Source organism: Galleria mellonella, unplaced genomic scaffold, assembly GCF_026898425.1.
Source record: "Galleria mellonella isolate WM207_F2 unplaced genomic scaffold, CSIRO_AGI_GalMel_v1 utg83, whole genome shotgun sequence".
Taxonomy (NCBI): Eukaryota; Metazoa; Arthropoda; class Insecta; order Lepidoptera; family Pyralidae; genus Galleria; species Galleria mellonella.
Genome location: NW_026442162.1, coordinates 3,825,520 through 3,846,775, shown reverse-complemented (window position 1 = coordinate 3,846,775; position 21,256 = coordinate 3,825,520). Strand labels below are relative to the sequence as shown.

General features: G+C 33.2%; 1 protein-coding gene across 1 annotated transcript in view; it reads left to right on the top strand.

The window, feature by feature from the left end:
• Positions 1-21,256, top strand: part of LOC113517777 (zinc finger protein Gfi-1b) — a 93,082-nt gene that overhangs the window by 66,736 nt on the left and 5,090 nt on the right. The gene's annotated exons all lie outside the window — the stretch shown is intronic.

Sequence of the window (21,256 nt, the reverse complement as noted above, 5' to 3'; positions counted from 1 at the left end):
AGATAAATTTTAACTTGTCTTACATTATTGTGTTCTGTCCAATTTACAATGTTTCCTGCAAATTTAAGACTATTATGAAACAAAAAAAAAATAGCAAAATCAATCCAGCCGTTCTCGAGTGAAACGGTTCCTATTGATTTACAACACATTTTTACTCCATTTTTTTTCATATATGATTAATTTCACATTGATTACTTGGTAATAATAATGACAAAGTGAAATTATTATTATATTATATTAAAGATTATCTTAATCGTGGTTGTTTAATTAGAATTATTTTGTTTAATTCCGCTATAATTAGTGTGTTTTGTGACTGCCAACACTCGAAGATCAACCACATTTCAATCAACCGTCCTTCCTCTTCAGTAAAATATCCTAATTGTCTTTTCATCTAATAAATAACCCTGATAAAAACTCGTCAATGCATAAATTAATAATTCTATGTCAATATAATGTACTAATATAGTGAATTATAGCGCCTGTTTCCTTTTTACAAAGCCACTCACTGGAAACCGACTGTTACTATATAAAAAACACATTGATTAACTTATTAACGGTCCCTAAATGATTCACTCATATTCGGTGTAATAATAAAAATATTCTCTATGTTCTTAAAAATAAAGTTTAAAATTCAATGTATGTTGTGTAATTTAAAAAAAATGCCATATTAGGGTGACCTTCCGTTCTGAATATTGTGGACCGATTTAGTATACGTAATATACTGGTCGACATAAATGCGGAGGCACGTGCCGAACTCATGCGCACTACTACAGGATGTCATTATTTAAACAATAAATTTAATTGTAATCTGCCTTTTGTATTTGGTACCTACTCTGTATAATTGCACTATTCGTCTACTAAATTTGAGTGAATTCTTTATTTAAACTTAATGTATTGAAATTTGTTTAAATTCACTACTAGTGGAGATAGGTGGAATAAAATTTCACTCTTGCCCCTCAGCAGGGAAATATTCATAAAAACAAAATAGACTGACCAAAATATCTACTCACTTACCTAAAAAAAATTATAAACTATGAGTTACTATGCATAAAATACTTTTAACAGCATCAAATGTCATTATATTATTTATTTATTATTATAAAATTGTTTGATATGTCTATCATGCATATCAAATAATTAATATGGGTTTTTTCTTATGTAACTTAGAATGGCAAACAAGCTGGAACTGGCTGACCCACCTGTTGGAAAGTGGTAAACGTCACCTGTAGACATGCGTTGCCATTCCTGAGGACTAATATTTTATGCCACTGTACCATTTAATTTTATACCCATATTCTATTCTTATGATTATACAATTGTAACTTAATACTACTAACTCGTATCAATATCTAGATTTTACTGCAATTTTGTATACATAAGATTGATGCTTTGCAACTACTTGCTTCAGGTTTCCAGGTTTATGAAAACTAGTTGGAAAATAACAATTACATTAACAAAACAATTACATTCAAAATAGTATATTATAAAAAAATGTGATCAATGTAAATATATGCTGCACATTCTTGGCAGCAAAAAAAAATACATAGATGCTCTTTATTGTTTTCTACAGAAGATTACAATAGTAAACTTCTTATATATATATATATATATATATATATATATATATATATATATATATATATATATATATATATATATATATATATATATAAACAATTACAAGAACTAATCGCAATGAGAAAACAATGGGCGACCTTATCGCTAAAGGCGATCTCTTCCAGTTTTCAAAATACGACGGTGGCATCACTGTTTATTGAAGTATGTTTGTATTAGTTTATATTTCTCACTGATTGCCACTCGCAGGGAGCAATAGCAAATGGCAAAGATGTGTGTGCAGTTTTTTAAAACGCGCACTGTCTTTTGTTAATATATTAATGTTGAAATTGTATTTTGTCTAGATTTACATGTAACATGATTACGATGTTAAAAATAATTACTTTATTTTACCCTCTCCGCCGTTTAGGAGTAACCAGAGAGAGAGAAGAAAGTATCAACTCTAATACGTTTCTTTTACACACACGAGATCACATAATATAGGGTAGCGTGCCAGCAGCGATGAGAACGACAACTCTTACAGTACTGGTACAAGGAGTTAAGATTGGAAGGTATTCCTTCACCCATCGTGACCAAAAATGGTCAACTAGACGAAGCCTTAGTAGTAGTCTATTTTTAAATGTTGGCAGTAGCACGCGTACTAATGGTAGCGGAATTAAACAAAATAATCCTAATCGATTACCCAGTAAGGATTAAACATTTTCTAAATATGGATTAATTAATTAATAAGTACCTACTAGTCTATAATCTATTAATTAGGCGACAATTATCGTCTATTAGATACGGTAGACTATTTATTTGTTTGTCATTTAGAGCCGTAAATAAGGTATTTTTAAATAATTTAATAATAACGATGACTTTATAAAATTTCATTTTAAATAAATATTATATATAATACAACAACAATACAAGTTACTTCAATTTTTTTTTATACAACTTAGAATGGCAAACAAGCTGACGGCCCACCTGATGGAAAGTGGTAACCGTCGCCTATAGACATGAGCAGTACCATGGACATAACAGAGTATACTGTTTCGCCCATGATACCCCCCATGCGTTGCCATTCCTGAGGACTCAGATGTTATTCCTCTGTACCCAGTAAATTCACGCCATATCCCACCTTTCAAACCGAAACACAGCAAACACAGCTGCTTCACGGTTGAAACACGAATGGGACAGAGGTACCCAAGCAATCGACTTTTGTACAAAGTCTCCCTCTGGTATCTACAGTGAACTTTAACATCGGAATCGATGAGGTAATTTTTTACACCGTGGTTCTACAGCGCAACTAAAAAGGTTATCAAAACGTTTTGATATAAAATTAAACACGTGTCCAGTTACCATTTTCAAAAGCAAACCGCGAACACACTAATCAAATTATATCTATTTTGATTGGCCAGCGCTCGCTGTGCGAATACTTTCGAGTGTTTTGATTTGTCGATGCGACAATAACACCAGTTGTTCAAGTGTTTTCATAAACTCTCCAATTCTAAAATGATTATGTTTTATCCATTGTCGATCTTCATACAAAAGCGATAAGGTTAAGTTTTCAATGAACGTAGAAGTAAATTTCTAGCACATTTCCCCGATCTTAATGTTTATAACATAAGGTTCAATATGCGATATTATAGAGAACAGATGTAAGGGCTAATAGATACTCGCTGATCTAGTGTGAACTGGTGCAACTCAAGTGCAGGAACAATATCAAATGCTAGTGCATTTGTTGAAATAACATGAAATTTCTTTGAACTTAAATTCACGTACATATTCACAAACATACACATAATAATAGCTTTATACTTTTATATGTGATATGTCAAGGAATATAGGAAACGTAATTGGGACACTAATTTTTGTATTTAGATTTAAACTTTTTTTAACTTTTACGCTGCATGTTTTATGGTTTATAAGCAACAGGAATTAATGTAATCGTTTAGGTAAGCTATGATAATTCACCTGAATTTTCTCGACATTTCGGCTAAGTTACACCGGCCATGGTCACGAGTAAACTGATGTTGCGCTGTCATGTCTCCGTTTACGAGGCAGTATTTTTTTCTTCTACCCGCTCAATCTATTAATATTCTAATACGATTTTTTTTATGATACTTAGAATGGCAAACAAACTGACGGTCCGCCCGATGAAAAGTGGTAACCGTCGCGTATAGACATGAACAGTACCATGGACATAACAGAGTATACTGCGTCGCCATAGTAGTATAAAAAAAATTAAAAACATAATTGTTGAAGAGTTTGAGTTTATAACTCAAACTTATAAAAAAATTATAAAAATCAGCTGCGCATACCATCTTACATTACATTGAGCTAACAAAATGCAAATAACTTATACGTAAAAATTTTTTAGATAATCGTAAATTCTTTATTATAAAAATTAAATGCGTTCTGTTTTTTTTTTTTTCAATTTTTGTAATAGAGATTTTATCAAAATCAGCACAATAATTTGTTTCTTTAGCTATTTTACGAATGACAAACTGTTTACTGGTCGTTACTCTTCTATCGACCATTACTTATTCAAACTCTATAGGTATATAAAAAAAAAACGTAAAATGTCGTGTTTAGATTACGCCAACACACTCACACCGCCATGTAAACCTCTACATAAACCGTAAAGAGATTTCCCCGGTACGTACCCGGGACGTACCCAGCACGTACGCTACGTGATCCGGTTCGAGGCAGATTTGCTACGAACAAAGGGCAACGACCTTTCAATACCTAAACTTACAATTTCATTGTCTTTGCTCAATGACAAAATACATGTACTTTGGTACATGTAAAATATCTAAATACGGGCGAAAGATAACAAGTATCGCACTAGTAAAGCCTCAATAAATGCCTAGTGCCACATAATTGTCCTTTTTTATGATAATTATGAATAAATTATTTTGAGCTATTACAAAGCGCCATCTACTCCCAATAATAGTAATCCAATTAACCCTTCTTTGCATGATTTTTTTTTTATTGGTAAACTAAATCAAAGTGATTTAATTCATGTTCAATATTAAAGGAAAAATGGTTAAAGCAAATTTGAAAGCTATGTTTTTTTTTTTCTGCAATGGACATTAAAAAGGTATCCAGACACGATCAACTTAAAGTCAACTTGTCCTTTATAATTTTTGGGCATTCAATGTTATGATGGAAATTTCCACCATTATGCAAAGAAGGGTTAATAATTTAGCACAAATTATACCTAGGCAACCGAAAGTTTCTTTCTTACCTCTTCATTACTCTTAATTAATTGAAAAATAATATGAGAAATTATACTTCTGAGTGGCCAAAAAATCAAAACAGTTGTTGATGGAGTTAATAGTGTATTATGTAGAATACAAATAGACAAATTCAAAAATATAAGTATTTGAATTGTGTGAGAATCGAACCTGCGACTATTGGATTGTAAGATGGTGTGTTAAACCACTACACCATTGGAATTGTCAAATTGCAAATTTGTAATCTTTGATGATGTTAGATATTGAAAATAATATTCCATTATGAATATATTTTTAAAATATATGCAAAGCCTGTGAGTATACTTGATTGCACGTTCCCCAGCCAAACGTCACCATAGATTTATGTCTTTAAAATAAGCCGTTTAATAAACCCTCTTTCAGAACTCACGACACGATTACGATTCGATCATGACTTTTACTACAAATTTTTTAAATCTTTATTTTATCTCATACCTTCTTTTACATATTTTTTATGTCATACCTCATCAATGTCATTGCCTTGGCTTTGGGTATTCTTTCTAAAATAGTATTTTTTCTTTATTTTTGTCCATTTATTTTGTAATTTCTAAATTTATATTAACGTATTTAGAATTAAAATCAATAAAAGGAATGTATTTTATGATAAAGTTATAGTGATACATTTCAATTGACGCCGCAACTGCGAATACATTACGTGTCATTTTTGACCTTAGATTAGGCACAATAAAGGCTAATTGACTATGGCTAAATTGCAATTTAGAATTATTACATAAAATGTATGACAGAAAAAAATAATAACATGTTTACAGTATAGTATTTTTGTAAGAGTTTTTAAGGGCGAAGGTTTTATTAAGCTTTTAAAAAATTAAATTAATTTATTAAAATTATCAGTTGTAACACGTTTACAAAATGAATGGCAGAAAAAAATAATAATATAATTATAACATGATTACAGAATAGTATTTTTGTAAGAGTTTTATAAAAATAATAAGTATTTTTGTAAAAATTAAAACATTTTATTAAAATTATTGATTACTTTTCGTACAAATTAAATTATTTTCGATATATACTCCTAACTCTGTGATTATTTATGTCTTCAACATTTCTTTTCTAAACTTTTCAATGAATAAAGTAGTCGATCCTAAATGTCCTAGTTGAGGGACAAATGTAATCCTGCAAATAGCTTCAACCCTTGCTGGTAATGCTCGTATTATCTATAGCCATTTGAGTGGCAATTTATTTGTCATCTGCAGTTACATATTGGATATGATAGCTAATTATTGTCACATTTCGGATTTAGTGATATTTAATCCTTAAATTATATACCCACACGATGTTCGATATTGATATTTTAATAGAAACAAGTAAGGGAGGAAGGAATTGTTAGTAATGCGGACTATCAGTCCCATTGCTAGCAATATGCCCCATAAGATCGACCTCCACGTGGTCTCCCCTGGAAACCATCGTGCTGAATTCCTGGTGCTTACGATGATTACGATGATGATGATTATGATGATGGTGATTACGATGGGCTAACTGATCTGCCTTTACATTGGTGCCCCTCACTGGTGCCCCTCCAGTGCATACCGTTAGCGCAGGTGGGATAACCATTACATTATGATTAATTGAAAAAAAAATAGAAATGAATATATGTTATATTTAAGCCATTGTCTTCTAATAATTGGTATATATGTAGTAACAGAGAGGTAACTACAGAAAAAATAACTATTGCCCATTTATCTAAAGTATGATATTTATTTTACTCCACAAGTAAAAAAAGGATGAATTCAATTGTGACAAAATTAAAACACTATCAATATTGAAATTATCGATTGAAAAAATAATTATCAAAATCGGTTCACAATTGGTGAAGATATCGCATGACATACGACTTTTGTTATCTCATAAGGATTAATGCAAATTTTCATAATATGTAATGCTAATGTGAATAAGCCACGATTATATTTATTTTTTAACCGCAACTTTGTTCTTCAATTCTCTATATGTTGATTGGTCTGGATAAAAAAAAATACTTAAATATGTATGTATGTATTTACTTTTCCCCTCCTCCCCTCCTTATATTTCGTGTAGTTATGCCTAATTTTATGAAGACGGGCACCAAGAGGTAACAAACTCATTTTCAAATTAGTAATTCTACTATCTGATTAATATTATAAATGTAAAAATTTATAGATATGTTATAATATTTAATTATTTGGATATTTGTTACTCGGTTACGCTTAAACGGCAGAACAAATTGGAATGAAACTTTTACACTTCATATAATTATCACGTATTATAATTGGCATTTCCAAAGCCACGGGGTGTAGCTAGTATTATCTTATAATAAAGATTAAATAGTTTCAGTTGTGGAACAAACTAGTGCCCTTTGAATACCCAATACGAAACTCCGTCGACAAGAACTGTTGGAATTTGAGAGTCACCTCGCTTATTGCTTGGTGACAATTGATGTTTGTAGTTTCACTCCTTTCCCCAGAATCCTTTGTTTAGTTCTATGTACAGTCCGTTTATAGCTATACTTAAATATACGATTTTCGACTGAAATTTAGAGAGAATATTTACTTTTTTAAAATTTAAGATTAATTTAAAGTAAACATTTATTCCTAAAAAAGTATTATTTTAATTATCACTATTATTTATTTCGTTGTCACTATATTCGTCATTCTTGAGTCACAGTCACGATCATAAAATGACCTAAGAACGACGTTCCTTTAGTTTATAAACGTCATCCTGATACCTAAGAACTGAACATTATGGTGATCGTAACAATCACCTTTAATGACTAGATAATAATGTGCAATATATCCATAGGACGTCATTTTTTGGTCATTTTAGAGTCGAGACCACAAAATGACCACAGCACAACGTCGTTTTAGACTCACAAAACTCTTCTACCTGGAAACTGCATAAAATCCTCATCATAACAATCCTTTTCAATGTGCAACTGGCGAAACGACAGCGCGTATTCTACCCCTCGAAAATCTCAAATTCCTCCCCGTATTACGGTCACAAATACATCGCAATAAGTGAAGTGACTCGGACATTCTCTAGTCGCCAGCAATCCCGTCGGGCCGGCAATCTGCACATTCCGCTTTTCGTACTCAATATTGTCAACCGCCATTTTGTTGTCTAGTTGCCAAATTGTTACTTGCTTTGTACAATGTTAATTTTGTGTTTTCTCCGCATTTGTTGGATTGGTTAACATAATAATACGGGCATTTGCTTCAGTTTCTATTTAAATAAATGTAAGTAGGTATTTGAAATATTGAATTTTCCTTACATCAAATTTCATCAACACATTTAATTCATTTAATTTTTTTTTTAATTAAATTAATATTCGAACGGTTTGAGTTTCACTTACACATTTTACATCATGTTGAGCCCACCACTAAAAGTATGATACAGGATATTTAAAACACTCCATACAAAACCTGATTTTCTATCCAATACTGAGTCGTTCCCATGAACACGAGGGTTGGAATTAACGAATTTGTCAACTGTCAACCGAAAGGACCTTATTAGTTTTAGCCAAGGGGCAATGTCGATTTTCACGCTGATACACTTACATCACATAACAATCTTCAGCTTGTTACGAAGAAAACAAAATTATAAAACTATTTTTAACTTTTTTGTACGCTCAAACACGTAAATGATAGTAGCAACAGTATATTTGTTCCCTATAACAAATTTACCGTATATTCACAACAAATTTATTTATTTATTTAATGAGTCACTAATCCAGTACTATCACATAAATCTGACCAAATGTATTTGTTCATGTAAAAAGTGGTCTACCTTATAATGATGATGTGATGATATGACGTAATGACGTCATGCGGTAATGAACATTTATACGAATACAAACTTTCATATTTATAATATTACCAGCATTGGCAGCATACCTGCAATTCCTCTTGTGTTGCGGAATGCTCATGATTGGTGCTATTTCTATTTAATAAATTATAATATATTTAATATTAATTTCATAAATAAAAATCAAATCAAAAGCGATTCCACGATATAGGCGAATTAAGAGCTATTTCCTTTTTATTCAAACTGCACATACATTAAACCACATCACGAGTTACTTTGATATTGTCAATGATTAAGAGAAAACAGTAAAACCTGTGCGTAAAAAGCCCATCCCAAATAGGCGCAGCAGTAACCTAAAACACAGTAGCCTGCACAATAAATCTCCTGTCTAAGTGGCATTTACACACAACACACATCTTTTCCGAGTAAGAAGCGAATCGTAAACGTCTTGCACGGGTTTTGTGACCCACCCCGTGGGTTACAACGTGCGAGATGCAAAAGTAACGGGCAGTGTTTTTGTTTTTAAGATATGCCAACAGGAATACAATATAACCTTATATATATTATATACTTGTAGATAAAGCATCGAGCCTCAAAAATGGGTCAATTTTTTGCCAGCTAATTATCAAATAAGCTGACTCGTTTTTTATCAGTATTTTGTATATTTACGCATATAATATATTTTAACGTATTATTTAATAAATGAATGTTTACGCATTAAAAGATGCAGAATGTATAAGACAAAATAAATATAGAAGTTATAAAGTAATACTCACTTATAACTATTTATTACGCAGAATTGTATGAAAAAGTTGACCCGTTTTTCTCGAAACATTTCTATGGAGACACTCTATTTATATAATCTAAGAATACAACATATAACCTTAGTGGTATACCGTGGTTCGATTCCCGGTCAGATCAATTTAGTAAACGATCTTTTCCGAATTGGCTCGGATCTGGTTGTTTCCCTAGATATTTGTAGCAAGGTTCCTTATAAAAAAGGATAGTTTAGCATGATAAACAAGCGATTGGTGTGATATGACCTAGTGACATTATTATTATTATGTACTGTGCAATTTGATTAGGTTTACTATCATATTATATCTCTGATAATTTTATCAGGATTGGAAGAGCTTTTTGAAATTATGAAATATATAATAATAATAAATAATAATTTATATGAAAATATTTTTTTAAATAAGAATTATGAATCAATCAATCAATCAATCATTTATTTGTGAAACATAAGTGAAAAGAAATTAAATAAATGTAACAAACTGTCTCTCAAATTAAAATATAGTTATTTAAAGTAAAATAATTTCATGCAATAATTTTCTATAGTTTTCAATCAACTTCAAAAAAGATGTTATCGGTTTACAATTGACGGAGTTACTACAATTTGGTAATTTTATCATAATCTGTTTAGTAGTTTAGTTTTTAAATCAAAATATCTGGTTTTGCGATAATGGAAGTTCCTTTTTTTCTTTTGTCGAATACAATTATATTGTCTACCAAAACTCTAAAAGCAAAACTACGTCAGGTAATACCAGACGACTATGCTATAAGTACTAAAAATATTCTAGTCGACGTAAGATGTAAAAATGGAATTCTTATTTCACGTTACAATGTAAACGTGCTTTGTAAAGTAATATTTCGCTACGTAACCACCTTTGTTTTCCAACAAAGATGGCGGTGTTTGCACATCTCTCTCAAGATTGAGCGAGCGTTACCATTTCCCATTAGATGGGACACCAGAGTGTTTTGGGAGCACCAGACAAGAGATTGAATCGTTGTTCAGTGTTTATGTTACGCCAGTGGTTTGTTTTCTCAATCAAAATTCGCTAGATTGCCATTTTGTTTGATTTTCTCAAAATAATTGGAACCCTTGTTCGGTTTATAGTTCGCTTTGTGCTACTATTGAATGTTTACCAAATGAATTCTATAGATTTTATATTATTACTTAACATCTCATTAACGTTATATATTTGGACACAAGTCTCTCCCTATAAAATAGAATATAACCTACTACCAAGCTTGCTAGTCACACAATTTGGCATGATTGGGATATTGCAGTAAATTTACAGGGTACATAGGAATAACACATGATTCCTCAGGAATGGCAACGCATGGGGACTCTCATGGGTAAAACAGTAGGTATACTCTGTTACATCCATGGTACTGCTCATGCCTATAGGCGACGGTTACCACTTTCCATCAGGTGGGCCGTCAGCTTGTTTGCTATTCTAAGTTGCATAAAAAAATTTATATAAATAATTATTTCAAGTATTCCTTTTCTTGTTTGTATGCTTTGTTTATTACCTTAGTTGCCTCATACAATAATATCCTGTTATTAATGAAATTTTATAAATATTTACGAGTTTATAATATTGTTATATATAGCAGGTGGGTAATTTTAAAACCTAATAAGTTGAACTGGAAAACTGGATTGGTATATGATACATATTAGTGCGTTATCCTTAAAAGGTACAGTTGGTAAGCACTGCAGTTGGTAAGGTATAAACCAGTTACCCTGCGAACATTCTTTTCTCACCTACGTCTGTCTACTGTGTTCAATTCCTTTTATCAAAATAAATACTCAACTCAAATTGAACTGTACATACTTATATTTATAAATTTTAATTAAACTTAAACAATTTCGAAAATTAGCGCGAACAATGTAACTCGGGTGTTTTTAAGAAGACAATTATTTGCTTACACATTAACATTAATGAAGACTTAAGTGAATAAATAATAAAGTGAAATAATCACCCCTTAACTTTCCACTGTTGAACAAATGGAAGCCTTCCCCATAAGGGGAGTTTTGCCAGTAGTTGCCACGCTTGGCAGGCGGGTTGGCAACCGCAGTTACGCTTTTACAGATGTTTTAAGAGGGACGCTGCTGCCCATCCCTTCACTATAAGCATGAAACAACTTACTACGCTATTATATTCCTCGATAATAAATACTATATTTATTTACACTGATGATTATAATATTTCGTCGAAACTACAAAACAGAATGGTTCTTATAAAAAGATTGCGGTGAATAACCATCCAGTATTCTCCACACCTCGAGCCACAATCAAGAAACTATCGGATGCTCCAGTAAATCTTATATATATAATCTATAGACATGGTCATCCCATCCCAGGGAGGTGGGAGGGGGGTGGAAGGCACGCGGATCGTAAACCGGGATTCTTGGGAAAATCCTCACTTCACTACAGACCTCGGTAATCACGCCGCGTCTCAGCTTGTGTGGATTTGTAGTACTATACTTATGTTTGTTTACCCAACGCTGTATTAGATGAAAGGTCACAGAAAAAATGAGTTTTGGTTTAGTGAGTATCATAATTTCCACATTAAATATATATTCCTAATATAAAATAGCATAAAGTCATCGGGATAATAGATTTTTGCGTTATCATTTGCTATATGTATCATCGTCATCATTATTTCAGTCATTATCTGTCCATTGCTGGGCTTATAAGCTTCCCCCATAGACCGCCATAAGGAACGGTCCTGAGACACCTGCATCCACCATCCATCATCATCAATCATATCAGCATTTAATTGTCCATTGCTGAACTTAGACCCATACTTGTCACGCTTGACAAGGCTTGGTATGGGTGGCCCATTCTATGCCAAGACCACACTGCAATATGTATGCCAAGTTAAAATAAATTCGCCCTGTAGACATTTTTCAATATGTGCAAAAGTAGAAATAAATAAATAAAATGTTTCACCTTTTCTTTTCCTGCAGGATACCATAAAAGAGAACTATACGTTATGGTAATCTCGTCATCTACTTGAAATCAGTTTAAATTATTATCTATCTACTAGTTACTTTAACTTTTATATTGTCATTAATAAAACCAAAATATGCACTCTCCGCTCGACACTTTAAGTTTGGTATCGTTTTCATGCACTTTTAATCTCGCACCTGGCCACCTCTAAGTGCAGCTGACATTGGCTACTGGGTTTTCTAATCAATATCTATTTATGTTTTAAACGCATTTGCTAAAATATTTTGAAAGGAAAAACTGATCAATTGTCCTATCTAACTTGTAAATGAATCTATTAAAATTATATTATATTTATATATATACCTATATATTAACTGCTGTACGAATACTGACGAAGATATAATGAATTTGTAATTTTTATTTGTCATAATTGAACACATTTGTTTCCAACATACCCAGAAGGACAACCCTTCTAGATATGTTGTAAACAAATCTATCAATAAACATAATTTCACTACAGCATATATATATAAGATATAATTAAATTAAACATATCCTGCCTGAATTACGCCGAGTAAAGGCATGTATCGATGTAAACTTCTTGTATCATCTAAATCTTTAAGATAATGCACCTTGCATCAACTCCAGTACGAACAAAGTCATCCCTCTTTGTGGCTGGAACACGGTCTGAATTATCAATGGGCATGTAAATGCAAGCTGAATTCATGAGCGACCTCCGCAATTTAGTCCACCGTTTTTTTTTATAAGTCACTAAATTATGAACGCTGCCCAAGTAGTCTTTTAAATTATTGTTATGGTTTTCTCAGCTCTCGACGACGGTGTCTTGATTTTCTTTTCTGTTTTCTTGTTATTACGTTATATTTTCGTTTAAATCACTTTTTGGAGTCGCAGCAATTTATTGGCTTTGATCGTAATTCCATTTGACATTTACGATGAGCTTGTTTTATTTATTCATTGCGTATACTGTTTTATTGTTAAGATTGCGCTTTTTCAACAAATTGTAAAATTTTTCATTAGGTATAAGAATGTTTTAAGATTCTTTAATATTATTATTTGCCGAGTGGTCCCGGCATAGAATGGGCCACTCCTTCCTTTCTTGTGGGTAACATAAGAAGCGACTAAGGGAATGTAATGATCGATTAAAGGACAGCAGAGTCTCTTTAAAAATCTTGCCCAAGCCTAACTGCGGTTGCCAATCTGCCTGCAAAACTTTGTAACTACTGGCAAACCCCTTCAATAGGGGGAGGTCTGTTCAGCAGTGGACAATTAATTTCTGGTATGATGATGTTGATTATGTAATCAAACATAATCCTGGTTACTCATAATCATGGTTGCGTCTGGACTTAATTAATCGCGTACTAATTTTCATGGACACAATCAAGCTCTTATCAAATTTCGATGCAAAAAATTGGGAATAAGAGTAACAATAATTTAAAAAATGGCCGATAGTGTCGATTATACAAAGTACTATCTAAAAATAAACATAGCACCACAGAAAACGCCTGCGCCATATTTCGTGAAATCTTACCGGCGAAGCACTTTAAGTTGGAGGCATCATATATTTAATTCACGACCGTCTAAAGTACGTCCCCATAAAAATCCTGCTGTGTGATACTGTGCAGATGAGCCAAGCCAGGGACGGATTTGGGCGTACTATAATTTAATTATATTAATGTCTGTTTTATTGCGAATCTCGCGTTTAGTACCCCGATAATGGCTCGTAATGATTTTGCCTGTAATCCGATATAATCTGTGGTGTTTTGGTTTGATTATTGATTTTGCGATATTTTATTTATGATTTTCTTTATTATATCAGCAGTTATCTTCTTAAATAAATTAGTAAAAAAATATGTTTGTATATAATAAAATTATGAATTCTTTGATAAAAATACTCATATCACATTTTAATTTTCAATTAAATAATTATTAACATGCCGTGCTTATCCTATATATACCTATAATGTAAATGTGGAAAAATCATTGTCGTTATTATTAGCTCACTAATACCCACTGATGCCCGCTGTTGTACGTAGTAGATGTTCGGCTCTTTGCTTACAAGTATTTCTTACTATTCTAAGTATTCCGTAGATGCACCTAGACACAGGTCATTCCACTCTGCACTATTCGACTAATGGTTTCCATTCTGTAACATGTACGCACAAACATTGTAGATTGTGTTTTAGTACAAAAATTGCAAAGTCAAAATTTCGTTATCGATAATTTTGGTTCTCTGGCGAATGGCGTGCACTAGTCGTAGTGCACGCCATTCGCCAGAGAACCAAAATCTTTCATCGTCTACATCATTATGTCAGTCATTAACTTACCACTGCTAAACATAGGCCTCCCCCCACCGAGGGAGAGGGGGTTTTTCCAGTAGTTGTCATGTTTGAGAAGCGGGTTGGTACCACAATTTTTTTAATGGATGATAATGAAATAGTAACCCCGCTCACGCTATCTGTATACACCGACGCAGCAGTGGAAGAAGATAGGTGAGAATGAATGCAGGTCAGTTGGCCCACCATGATGAATTCAACAAGAATTAACCATGATGGTTTCCAGGGGATACCGCGTACAGGTCGACCTGAGGGGTATACTGCTAGCAATGGGGCTATTAGACCTCATTAGTAACAATTCCTTTTTCCCCATAGTTTCAATGTTGAAATAAAAGTAATGTCCAGTTTAAATAGATACATTCGTTCAAAAAAAATTTTTTTTATACAACTTATATTGGCATACTAGCTGACGGCCCACCTGATGGAAAGTGGTAACCGTCGCCTATAGACATGAGCAGTACCGTGGACATAACAGAGTATACTGTTTCGCCCATGATACTCCCCATGCGTTGCCATTCCTGAGGACTCAGGTGTTATTCCTTTATACCCAGTAAATTCACACCATATCCCACCCTTCAAACCGAAACACAGCCTTGCAAACACAACTGCTTCACGGTTGAAACACGAATGGAACAGAGGTACCCAAGCAATCGACTTTAAAATTCGAGAGATTTCTATTTATTGTTAGTGGTTCAGGAAAAATATGTATGGTATCATAATTTTGGCCAACCTCATTTGAAGCTCGATGCATTAGCAGATGTTATTCAGCTTATTGTCTGCTCTATCCACTATACTGATAGAACTGTACGATGTAAACAAACAAATCCATATCACTTACCCGGAAGCCCGGCCCTGTATCCCGGTTATCCGGATCTGTATGCGGGATTTACGGTTATCGCTTACCGGGATGCGTTCAATCACAACCCGCCAACTTAATACTTAACGCGCGTTACTGCTATGCTTTGAGAGTGCTTAAGTTTGTCTGATATCACATGAGAAGTAGAAAATGAATTCATTTATTACAACTGGAATTTGACTATCAAAATATAGTATTATGTAAATGCAGAGAGTTAATAATACTGAGAATAGTAAGGGCATATTCAGTTGTAAATTTTATATGGATCATAGCATATTTACAGATAAGAGACAAAGAATGTCGATTCTTCTTGTCTTCTGTTATCTATTATTCTATTCTTCTACAAATTAATTACTCTAATCTGTGTAATTTCACATTGGTGTAGACAGAAATAATGGCCACCGAATGCTTCGATTCAAACAGATCTCTTTCGCTTTCTCCACATTCACCAATCTATTTATATTAGCTCACCATTTACAACTGCTTTTATTTTGGCCTTTTATAAAACATCAGCTATTTGAGTGACCTACGTCTATTTAGGGTGACATCTACTGACATCTCCATTCATTCGTGCTCGATAAATCTCCTTATTAATCCTTCTCGTCCATTCTCTCCAAGTGACCAAATAAATAGACATCTCCTTTTTCAATCGTTTACATTATACCGTTTTTCACTCTACACTTCCCTCTAATCACACTATACATATTTCTCATTCCTTCTTTTACGTATTGAAATATTAATGTAATTCAAGATAATTAACATTTTTCGTCTGAGTTAATAAAGAAGGAGTTTAAAGCCCATCGTAAGCCGGGAAGCAATGCAGAATGACAAGTAAAAGTTATTGTCGCCGTAAAAATCTGTGAAGCTCTCGCCTATAACTAGTTTATATTCCATTACCCGCTAAGTACGCCGTTGAGACGTTACGATTGCGATTATAGCGAGCGATGAGTTAACGGAAAGCTTGGAACTGGGAATTGGAAGTGAGAATATTGATCAGGGATATTAATTGTCAAGCCGTAGAGGAAAGCACGCTTTACCATTTTCCATAAAGCATCTGCTGATCCTTAATAAATTATAAATGTGAAAGTGAGATCAATTATTTGTTATCTCTTAGCACCTTATCGGCGAAATCAATCGTTTTTAAATTTGGCATGGCGTATGGAGAAGAATAAGTCCAGGCTACTTTTTATCCCGGTAAATATATACTAGTTGCGCGGATGAAGTTGCGGGTAAAAGATATAATGTTTCGGTCTTAATATATTTAAAAATTATGTTTTATTAAGTCATAATCTTAGATACTAACCATAAAATACATTTGTTTATTTATTATGTTACAAGCGGGACAAAACATAAGCTTCATCATAACATCTAAATATAGGTCATCGACATTTAATATATTTAATAAATATGATCAATGTATTAATATGGTAGTCGAGACCTTAAAATTACTAAAATCATTGACGTAATTTTTTAGTCATTTTGCTGACGATCCAAAAACGATTTAAGAGTGCCGTCTTTTTAAGGTCACAGATGTGACCTAAGTAATTTTCTTCTATTTAGCACTCAACAATTGCACCAAATCAATAATTCAAAGTCGATCATTTCATTCAGTCGTCAGCGAGGGCCCTCCGAAACAATTAAGTGTCTCTCCCGCCCCACTCGGAGTAATATTGAACAATTACGCCGCTAAACGCCCCAAGATTTCACCTCCCATGCGGACTTTGAATACAAGTTAGAAGTGGTAATTATATCTCTAGACAATTGTATGGATAATTGATATAAGTATTATTGCCTGATATAGCGAGAGGAATTTTGTTTCTGTACTTATAGAAATATTATATATATTTGTCTATATCTACTTATTCACTTTCAATATTCTGCACTGCATTTATTACGTTTCTGTTTTTCTTGTTTTTTTTTTAAGTGGTAAAAATGGAATGGTAACCTTACCTGCGTTTTTGGTATAGTACTTTGGCGGGGCACTACTGAAGGGGAAGATGAAAGCAGATCATGCTTTGGCTCATCGTGGCGAATTCAACAGTGATTAAACTCTTTGGTTTCCAAAGGAAACCAAATATAGGTCGTCCTGATGGTGTATATTGCTTGCGTTGAGCCTGTTAGACCCCATTCCTAATAATCCCTTCCCCCTGATTGGAAGAGAATGGTATAAAGTACAAAAATAAGTCTGCCTTTTTGTGCTATATTTTTTTATGTGTTTAATAAAGAATACGAGTAAATAAATAAAATATCTATAGATACAATGTATTTAAAAGCGTCAGTACTCAATTCTTTTTACTTATTTATGTTATTATTGAATTTTATTTTTCTAATTAAGCAAATCCCCAATCTGTTAACAGCTGATGCAGTTGTATACAAAATTCACTAAAAACCCACCGTTTATTAGTTAAACATGATTAAATTACAAAATAATGTCAAGGTTACAAATGTTCGCATTCTTAATATTTATAGGTATACATATTTATTAATATACTCGATTATTCTACCGAATAATAGGTACTATGTTTTCGTTGACAATTTCAGTAGTAAGAAAATATTGTATATTCTATCAAAACAACAGCCCAATAATAGTATATTTATTCAAGGAGCGTGCGTAGTACGTAGCGCTATTAGTAGAACCTAAACGCGGGCGCAAAAAGGGCCACGAAAACATCACAATTTGCGGGCCCCACAAAGGGAACATCTTTCTTAGGTACCGCAGTAAAAATCTGTTGCGGAAGTATCGCGCAGATGGAGATAGAGCTAACGAGCGAGGCTCGCGGCGAACGCTCTGATTTCCAATTCAAAGGAAAATTGCGATCCATAGTGGAAAGGGTGGGACTCAGGGAGGCTGGGTGGGGTGCCCCCCTACGCGTTGCTACGCGACGCGGGGAGGAGCCGCCGCAATCACTGCCCAATGGCACGACGGATATAAATTGCTCTTGCGACGCGACAGTGATGCCAGAACGGGAGGTTTGCGCCGCACTCGCTCGCACTAATGAAGTCGCCGGTCGCCGGTCCCCTTGATTGACGGACTCGCGGCCCTTTTTCGAAATGTTATACCTAAGTTCGGCTCTGGTGTGCTGTGATTTGTGAAGGTAATTACCTATTGGACTGCCGCGTTGGTGATAGACTTCTGCCTATATAAATAAGGTCTATTTCGTAACTTAAACTATAAAAATATGTTTGATTCTGAAACACACAAATTCATAAATTAAAATTCACTTTAGCTTATATTGAGTAGTACACAAATTATTAATAGATATCTAATTAAATTAGACAATTATTAACTCTTCTACTTGCTGTGCCCAACAGGGTCCATAATTGAAATGTTATCTACTAAGTATATTATGGAATGCAATAAAACATAAATAAATAAATAAGTATGTTTATTACCTTAATTTTAGGTGAAGTAACTATTATCTACATAAATGACATTTTTGTATGTACCTACCTAATTAAAATCCAAAGTAATTAATACTTTATTATTAAATTTTAAATGAGGCAATACCTAGATTGGCACTCGAAATGAATAATCGATTTGCGCAATTCCACCAACTCATTAACCAAATCTATGGAACCTCGACTATCTAATGCTATTTCATAAAGAATTCTTGCCTAAGCACAGATAGATATCAAATCCTCTAGAGAACGGGGTATGGATTTCAGCATGCACACGTGAGACTTCTACCTATATATGCATACATCGGTAGCCGCTGATTATCACGTTATATCTAATACGCTCTATTACCAATGGATTAAAAAAAAACCATTTATGATAGTCTACGTATTATATATTGATATTATATAACCGTATCTATTAGTTAGGTATTTTTCTAAATCTAAAAGAAAAATCAGGCACGTTTTCTTTATAGAAATTAATCATTTCTCCTATTCAGCGCTCACAAAGGAAACGAAGATTAAATTGAACCCGGCGAATGCCATTTGTAGACAATAGGAAACAAAAGCTTCTTGACAATAAAGCGCTTTATTAAATTCCGTTGGCGCTGCGCGAATCACGATACACATAAAGTTTTAATATACTAGAACGTTGGTGTCAGATAAGCTATAAATTTTTGTAAGTCCAGCGCTGGCCGCGCTTCGAATCCGTAATGCGGACTGGACCGCGCAGAGATTACGCAGACGTGTATTAATATGGGCGCACGTGGGCAACGGTCTTAACATTATAGGGCTGTCAACACATTCTGATAATAAATAACGGCCATTTATATTCTTTATTACTTTATAAACATTTTAACAAATAACAGATTTTTTCAATATAATTCGGGTAGGTATCTAACCATAAGCATTCAAATTGATTTAGAGTAATGGACTTTAAAGTATCTACAAAAATACGGATATTGATCCCAATATCTCTTAGCACGTAAACTATTTATTACCTTATGACAACCATCATACAATATCTATTTGTAAAATATTTAAGTATTACGATACTAACTATATTTTATTTCAAACAACAAATTTTTCCGTACCTATACCTATCTTTATATACCTACTTTATATTATTTTATTTACTATACATTATAATATCCTACTAATACAATCATTATCTAAAGATAGTTAATTTTAATTTACTATATTTATACTTAACTATTTATACTTTAAACTACTGAGAAACCTTAACGATATAATGACTTGAGAATGAAACTGTATGGAATATACCTATATGCCATAACAAATATTAATAAAATTAACCTTCTTTCAACATAATATAATTTTGACACAACCCTAAGTAATACGACACTGTCCTGATCTCCACACATCGTGAAGGTGCGGATCGATAGGTTGGTTGGGGCACGGATTATTTTAGCGCCACTTACATCAAAAACCAAGTTGGTTCGTCCCTGTCCATTTATAAACGTATTTCTGTATATAAACTTATCATGTTACTATATTTGAACTGATTTCGTATAATATTGTTTTACCTGTAAACTTAGATATTAAATCCTTTTCTCTTATAATAGTCAGAATTTTCATTGCAACCCTTTACTTTTCATTTACCTAAGTTAATTTAAGTTGAATAAGTTAAGTTAACCTTTCTTTGCATAATGGTGGAAATTTCCACCATACCATTAAATGCCCAAAAATTATATAAAAGAACAAGTTCACTTTAAGTTGATCGTGTCTGGATACCTTTTTAATGTCCAGTGTAGAAAAAAAAACATAGCTGTAAAATTTATTTTTTTAACTATTTTTTCTTTAATTTTGAACATGAATTATTGATTTATTTTTACCAATAAAAAAAATCATGCAAAGAAGGGTTAAAGTGTAGTTTTAGCTGGTGACCTCGTCAATTTAAGAAGTAGTATATATCATTCTGTGTGTCCCATGTGTACGTTATGTGGTCCCGGCATAGAATAGGCCACCCCTTTCTTTCTCGTGAATGTCATAAGAGGCGATTAAGGGAAGGTGAGGAATGGGCAGCAGCGTTCCTCTTAAAACGACTCTAAAGCCTAACTACGGTTGCCAATCAGCCTGCCAAACGTGGCAACAACTGGGAAACCCCCGAAGGTGGTTTATGTTCAGCAGTGGACAGTTAAAGGCTGATGTGATGATATATCCTTCCTCATTCCATACACTAAGTGTATTCTAAAATTCACAGTTATTCACTGAGCCGTTATTAAGCACTAAGAGATAATAAACTCATTTTCACATC